The sequence below is a fragment of the Saccopteryx leptura genome, chromosome X (genome assembly GCF_036850995.1).
Source record: "Saccopteryx leptura isolate mSacLep1 chromosome X, mSacLep1_pri_phased_curated, whole genome shotgun sequence".
Taxonomy (NCBI): domain Eukaryota; kingdom Metazoa; phylum Chordata; class Mammalia; order Chiroptera; family Emballonuridae; genus Saccopteryx; species Saccopteryx leptura.
Window position 1 is genome coordinate 16,687,683 of NC_089516.1, and position 8,249 is coordinate 16,695,931.

Consider the following 8,249-nt stretch of genomic DNA (forward strand, 5'->3'; position numbering starts at 1 on the left):
CTTTGTCCAAAATGTCTTACGTGCCTCACTGTCTCAGGAATTTTCATGTCTATGTGAATTCCCATGTGTATGCATGTAAAATGACCAATTGTCCGCCTTTAGGGAGGATAGTTCTTCTTTCATAAGTTCCCTCTTCCCTCAAAAAGTGTCCTCCTACATGTCCTCCTTTTTGCTATTGGAAGACTAATCTGTAAATGTCTGTATTCTATTGATGCAGAGTCGATCCATTGCGTGTGATGTGACGTATTTGTATCTAAATGAGTACTTTTTTCTTACAATTATTATTAAAAATTAATAGGCATATAAGCATAATTACAATATAAAATATCACAAATGTTTTTATTATGCATTTATCATATTATAGTGTATTATTGTTGCAATGAATAAAATGTTTCTTTTATTTACGATATTGTTTTCTTCAATTTATTTTTGTCCTCCTTTTCATTGTAAAAAAGTTGGTCACCTTAATGTATGAAACTTCGATTTTTTTCATGTTAAAAAAAAACCCAAACAACTGTGGCCAGTGATTCCAATGTGTGGCTAGAACTGAGAACCAATGAGAACTTTCTGCCATGATGGGAATGTTATACCTGCACTGTCCAATAGACTGGCCACTAGCCACGTGTGCCTCTTGAGCATCGAAATGTAGCTAGCGTGACTGAATTTTAAATTTTGTTTAAGTAATTTAAATTAACACATAAATAGCCTGAGGCTCTGCTCTTTATTAGCCCACCAGGAGGTTTCCTGTAGCAGCACTTGGCAAACTTACTGGGGATCTCAGCAACATGCAAATTATGCCTCAGTGCATCTGGGACGGGCCTGAGGGCCTGCATTTCTATTAGGCACCTACGACCTGCCAATGTTGCTGGTCGCAGAACCATGCTTTGGGTAACATGACTGTGGATTTTGATTGTATTTTTTAAAAAGGTAAATTCCGAGTAGATGCTGTTAGCCATTTTCAAATGTTCTAGCCAATGAAAGTTTTTCAAAATCTGTTTTCAAAATTGAGATAAAATGGATGTATAATGTGTAAATTTAAGGTGTATGTGTTGATTTGATGCATTTATATGCAATAGGATTGCCACCATAGTGTTAGCTAACAGCGCTATCATGCCACATAATTATCTTATTTCTTTTCTTTTTTTGTGTGGTGAAAAGATTTAAGATCGAGTTTCTTAGCAATTTTGAAGTCTATAATACAGTGTTATTGACTAGAATCACTATGCTGTGAATGAGGTCTCTAGGGCTTACTCATCTTCCAGTCGCAATAACCTCTGATAACATCTCCTTAATTTTCCCACCAGTGCAAGAGGCGTTTGGGACATCAGTGGACCTTTCACTTCCCTCCAGTTCAAATCCGGTCATCCCCAGTTAACCCTCACAGCCCGACTCCCTATGCTCTGAAAATGCCAGCGCCTCCTGTGAAGGCCAGGGAGAGGTAGGAATCCAAGGTAAGTGGCATCCTGGTCATACCTGTATTTTGTGCAGTGCATTGTTTGTGTTTCACAATTCACCGCATGCTCTGGAAAAACAGCCTGCGTGGCCAGAAGGGCAGTCAATATGCATAACGAACGAGAGGGTTGTTTCAAAAACTTCCTAATTGCCACAGATCACCACGACTGAACAATACAAGCTCTGCCCAGCTTATGGCATGGAAACGGGGTGTGACGGTTGTACTATATTTCCTGTAGATATTAGAAACATTCCCTAAAATTATTGCTAAAACTTGAGAAGTGAAGATTCCTGATTAGTAAATAGAAAAGGGGATTTTTAGTGGGTCAGAACTCTTTTAACATAGACTGACTTTTTAGGTTTCAGGAAGTTAAATGGATCTTTAATGGAAAATAATGGGCACCCTTCCACACATACTGGTGTGACCTACACACCCGGCAGTCACTCCAAGCCTACAAAACTCCTGTTTAGATAAAAGAACCTCATTCTGCGCCATGCATCTCAATTACAGTGTTAGGAACTGCTGATGCAGAGGAAAGGAAGGCTGTATGTACAAAGGCCACATCCATCAGCCTGCCTGCGGGGAAACCCAGGCCCTATCTTCTCTGGCCCTGGACTGGCCCTGGCTGGAGAGTCTGTCTGCGGGGAAACCCAGGCCCTATCTTCTCTGGCCCTGGACTGGCCCTGGCTGGAGAGTCTGTCTGCGGGGAAACCCAGGTCCTATCTTCTCTGGCCCCGGACTGGCCCTGGCTGGAGAGTCTGTCTGACCACTGTTGCTGGAGTCACCTTGACTTGTATATTGGTTGAGACTTCCAGAAATTACCATCATCCACTTTCCCACTCTTTCTCTACTTCCTCGACCACCTCTCAGCCATCCTTTCCAGCTTATCCTCTTCCCAACCTGTGCACGGTGGCATCTTTCAAGACAATCCTAGGCTTTCTTCTTTTTATATTTAGTTCCATGTTGCTTGAGACATACCAAGTTTTTGACACTTGCTTTTTTTTTAAAAAAATTAAATTTAGTGTGTTGATAATGTTTCAAGTGTCCCACTCAATATAACACCCTCTACACTCTGCATCGTGTCCCCCATGCCCCATGCAAAGTCTCTTCCCACCCCCATGTCCCCTCCTTTGCCACCCGCCCCCACCTCCACCCCCCTTTCCCTCTGGCTATTGCTACCCTGTCGTCTGTATCTCTGTGTTATGTCTCTGTGACTTGCCTAATCCCGTCACGTTCTTTGATCGCATCCCTTCTTCCCCTTTCCCTGTGACAGTTGTCCATCTGTTGATATTTGCTTCTTAAACTGTATCTTCTGCTGTCCTACAGCGTCCCTCTGCAGTCTCTTGTAGGTTCTCTTACCATCAATTCCTCCTTTCCTGATAATAATATTGCCATTTTTTAATGTCATTGACCTGCTATCTCTTATAATTATATAGCTGGGTTTGGTTTGGTTTTTAAACTCATTTTGACTTCTCCTGTGTGCCCTGACTGGGAATCGAACCCAGGACAGCCACATGCTGGGCCAACATTCTACCACTGAGCCAACCAGCCAGGGCCAGTCTAGGTATTTTTTCAAAATGCAATTAAATTGTTCCCCTGAAGATAAAATCCTGAAGTCCTAGAGATGGATTATTTTATTAGATTTTATAGAAAAAGATATTGAACTAACTAAAACACTACAAAGCCACTGTCAAGGTCCTTACAAGCAAGAATAAACTCAGCCTTCTCTAATTAATAGGTGGGCATAGGACTTTCAGGAGGCAGCACACAACAAAAACCAAAGATGATACTGGTATCAGTTGGATGGTGGGATAAGTGGGTATGAGAACCTGGAAAAAGTCTGTCCAGCAAGGAATCTAACTTGTTTCTGTTACTTTTAAGGAATAAAAGTTTCTTAGGAGAATTAGGTGTTTCTCTCCAATTTTTTTCAAAACAAATCTAGACTGAAATAAGATTTTATTATTATTATTCATTTTTAGAGAGAGAGAAAGAAAGGGAGAGAGAAGGGGGAGGAGCAGGAAGCATCAACTCTCATATGTGCCTTGACCAGGCAAGCCCAGGGTTTCGAACCAGCAACCTCAGCATTCCAGGTTGAGGCTTTATCAGCTGCGCCATCACAGGTCAGGCTGAAATAAGATTTTTATTTTAATTATTTATATTTTTACAGAGACAGAGAGAGAGAGTCAGAGAGAGGGATAGGTAGGGACAGACAGGAACAGAGAGAGATGAGAAGCATCAATCATCAGTTTTTCGTTGTGGCACTTTAGTTGTTCATTGATTGCTTTCTCATATGTGCCTTGACCATGGGCCTTCAGCAGACCGAGTAACCCCTTGCTCAAGCCAGCGACCTTGAGTCCAAGCTGGTGAGCTTTTTATTCCTCAAACCAGATGAGCCTTCGCTCAAGCTGGTGACCTCGGGGTCTCGAACCTAGGTCCTCTGCATCCCAGTCTGATGCTCTATCCACTGTGCCACCGTCTGGTCAGGCTGAAATAAGATTTTTAAACTTATCATTTATAAATAAGTACAAATTCTCTATGCAGAGTCACATACCTGGACTTCATGGGGTTGGCAGTACTGTTCTATCTGGAATCTTCTTTCCATTGTCTCTGACCTGTGGCAGAGTGACAGCCACTAAATTCTTGAGCCTTCTATTTTCCATTCTCTCTATTGTGTACTCATCTTGGTATGTGTAACATTCATTATTCCTTTAGGACTTTATCATAATGGGAAGCTAGCTTAAATTGCTAAAGTATAAAATTACATGACTTTTTATAAGAGCTATATTCTAAAGAGGTATCATACTTTTCTTTGGTATCTGCAATCACCCCATCCCACCTAGGGCCTAATGAAGTACCAGGAACATGGAACTCCTCTCTGCACAGTTATTTGGATCAGACAGTCTCTGGGATTTTACTTCAAGGGTGATTTTCTTTCTCTTCATTAGTATGGCAGTTGCCTTATATTACCAACCTTGGTGGGGATCATTCAAAGATAGACAGGATACAAAGACCACAAAACTGAATTTATTTGAAAACTTCATTTATGTGAAATAAAACTGAATTTATTTGCTTGCTTGGGAAGGGGGTGCTGCATTACTAAACCAGAAGGTCAGCAAAGGGAGGAAGTACATCAGATCTGGTGAGAGTCTGAATTCAGGGCTCTGGTTGGTCCTCAAGGACCATAAACTTCTTCGCAGTTGGTCATTGCACGGGTTCACTTCTCTCAAGTGTGCAGACATTCCCAAAGATGTCCAGGATGGGATGCAGGAGCTTGAATGGCACAGCATCACTCAGATGGTGTATTCGACATGTGTGTTTGAAGTTCATAAAAAATCTTTCCTGGCGCTGGCTGGTTGGCTTAATGATAGAGCGTTGGCCTGGCGTGTGGATGTCCTGGGCTTGATTCCCAGTCAGGGCACACAGGAGAAGCGCCCATCTGCTTCTCCACCCCGCCCCTTTCAGTCTCTTTCTCTCTCTCTCCCCCTCCCACATCCATGACTCTAATGGCCCAAGCAAGTTGCCCCTGTCATGGAGCTGAGGATGACTCTGGGTGGCTTCTGCCTCAGGCTCTAACAGAGCTTGGTTGCCAAGCAACGGAACAATGCCCCAGATGGGCAGGTCATCACCCTATAGGTGGCTTGCTGGGTGGATCCCGGTAGGGTGCATGTGAGAGTCTGTCTCTCTGCCTCCCCTGCTCTCACTTAATTAAAAGAAAAAAAAAATAAAAAGAAAATCTTTCCTGACTTGGATCAGCCCCACATCAGTATAGCGGACTCCATCAAGAAAGTCTCGCCGGTCACCTGTCCCTTCACTCATCTCTTTTGGAACTGTCAAAGATTTCCTTTGTTTTCTTAGGACAAAAGGCACAGAAACATACATGTGTACTTAGAAAAACAAATTCTACATGGACAGGCTGCCCTTCAAAGTTGTAACAAAGCAAAATATAAGACACACAAAAAACTGGACACAAATGTTCATAGCGACATTATCTACATAGCTAAGACGTGGAGGTGACCGAAATGCACAGCGATGCGAATGGTTAAACAAACGTGGTCTGACCAAAGAACGGGCTATCACTCAGACAGAAGACGGACCCAGGACTGACACATGTTACCATGTGGATGAACCTCAAAATCGTTACGGGAGGAAAAGAAGCCGGACACAAAGGCCACATGGTGTATGATTCCATTCACAGGAAACATGCAGACCAGGGAAGTCCATCCAGACAGAGAGCTCACTGGGGTCTCCGGGGCTGGGCAGGGCAGGGTGGAAACCGAGTGCTTAGTGGCCAGAGACTCGGGGGGGGGGGGTGACGGAATGTTTTCGAAATAGAGATGGTGGTGGCACAACACTGTAAATTAGTAAATGCCACTGAACTGTACACTTTACACGGCTCGTTTCTTATGTCAACGACACCGCCATAAAGAAAGGGAAAACCCCCCAGAAAGGTGCAGGGATCCTCTGAGGCCCAGCGGGACAGCCCAGAAGGACAGGAGGGCCACGGGGCAGGGCTGCTGGCCCACTGGTGAGCCCGGGCCCAGGAGGGGAGAGAGAGGGCGGGGCTGGATTCTGCTTCCGAACAACGCTCCAAAGGCAAACAAATAACTTATTTTCAAAGGTTTAGGCCCTGGCTGGTTGGCTCAGCGGTAGAGCGTCGGCCTGGCGTGCGGGGGACTCAGGTTCGATTCCCGGCCAGGGCACATAGGAGAAGCGCCCATTTGCTTCTCCACCCCCCCCTCCTTCCTCTCTGTCTCTCTCTTCCCCTCTTGCAGCCAAGGCTCCATTGGAGCAAAGATGGCCCGGGCGCTGGGGATGGCTCCTTGGCCTCTGCCCCAGGCGTTAGAGTGGCTCTGGTCGCGGCAGAGCGACGCCCCGGAGGGGCAGAGCATCGCCCCCTGGTGGGCAGAGCATCGCCCCTGGTGGGCAGAGCGTCGCCCCCTGGTGGGCGTGCCGGGTGGATCCCGGTCGGGCGCATGCGGGAGTCTGTCTGACTGTCTCTCCCCGTTTCCAGCTTCAGAAAAACAAAACAAAACAAACAAAAAAAAACCAATAAAAAAACAACAGAGGTTTAGCTATTCACTTTCCCGCAAATAAGCTGGAGTTCTAAAACTATAAGTGAGCCTGCCCTGGGCGGTGCAGTGAATAGAGCAGCGTCCGGACCACCGAGGTCGCCGGATCAAACCCCGAGAGGGCACGGGCTGGGAGCGCCTGCTTGTCAGCGCGGGCTCGCTGGGTTAAGCGGGGGAGTGTCCACAGGACCCCAGAGCTCGCCAGCTTGAGCCCGAAAGCTTCCCGGCATGAAAGCCCAAGGTCACTGGCTTGAGCAAGAGGCACCGGCTCGGCTGGAGCCCCAGGCAAGGCGCGTATCAGAAACAACAAAGGACAACTGAAATGAAAGCAACTGCGAGTTGATGGATGCTTCTCACCCTCTCTCTCCCTTCCTGTCTCTCTCTCTCTGAAAAAAAAAATTACCTATGAAATAAAAATAACTATAAAGTTATTAAAAAAGAAAATAAAAGAAACTATAAATGCCTTGATAAAGAGAACGAGCAAGCCGCCACAGGGGTGCCGCTCGCACCGGGCACCTCGGCCGGCAGGAGGAGAGCTCGGCCCCGCGAGGCCGGGGCCACCGTCCCGTGCGCGGCCCTGCCCTCGCCCACTGCGCACATCTGGAGGCCCCCAGGCCCTCTACAGAGCTGTGACAAGCATCGTGTCCGGTAGTGTTAATATATTTGCCAGACGAATTTGAAAAAATTGCCTCTCATACACTGCACAAAAACCTTCTCGGCTAAATATACAAACACCAATGTATGTTCCTCTAAAAGATGTTTCTAACACTTCATTGGTCACATCAGTATATGTTTCGTTCAATGAAAACATTTAAAAACCTGTGACCTTCCTGTCACATGCTACAACATGGATGAACCTTGAGGATATCATACTTCTTTCATATCATCTATCATGAAAGAAGCCAGCCACGAAAACGACAACTACGTATGACTGCCCCACATGAAGCGTCTCCCGCAGTCGGACTCAGAGACGGAGCCCAGCCCGCCGGTCGCCAGGGTCTGGGCAGAGGGAGACGGGCCCTGGCGCTCCCGCCGGTCCAGGCTCACTGCTGCAGGACGAGAGGCGTTCTAGAGACCTGCTGCACAACATACAACTTCAGAGTAGTTAAGATGGTACAGCGTATGGGATGTGCTTCTTAACTCAGCAAGAGGTTTTTAAAATAACATTTGTCTTGCAAAATTAACATAAGTTTTAAATGTTTAATTTAATGACTTTAGAGAGAAAGGAAGGGAGAGAGAAACAGGAACATCGCTCTGTCCCTGTATGTGCCCTGACCGGAACCGAATGGGCGACAGCAGCACTTCCGGACGATGCTCTAAGCAACCAAGGCCAGGGCTAAATTAACGTAATTTTAACTTTATTGGTTCTGTAGACTGATTGTTTCAGAGAAACAATAGGCTTCAGGAGTTTAAACTGAGCCTAGTGTGATTTGACATACTTTAGAATAGGGGTAGTCAACCTTTTTAAACCTACTGCCCACTTTTTTATCTCTGTTAGTAGTAAAATTTTCTTACTGCCCACCGCTTCCACAGTAATGGTGATTTATAAAGTAGGGAAGTAAAAGAAAAAAACAAAAAACAACAAATAAAGTAGGGAAGTAACTTTACTTTATAAAATTTATAAAGCAGCATTACAGCAAGTTAAAGCATATAATAATAATTACTTACCAAGTACTTTATGTTGGATTTTCGCTAAGTTTGGCAGAATAAATCTTTATAAAATAACT

At 45.2% G+C, this 8,249-nt stretch overlaps 1 pseudogene; it reads right to left on the reverse strand.

The window, feature by feature from the left end:
• Positions 1-7,122, reverse strand: part of LOC136386207 (FUN14 domain-containing protein 1-like) — a 56,553-nt pseudogene extending 49,431 nt beyond the window's left edge.
• Between the last annotated feature and the right edge of the window lie 1,127 nt (positions 7,123-8,249).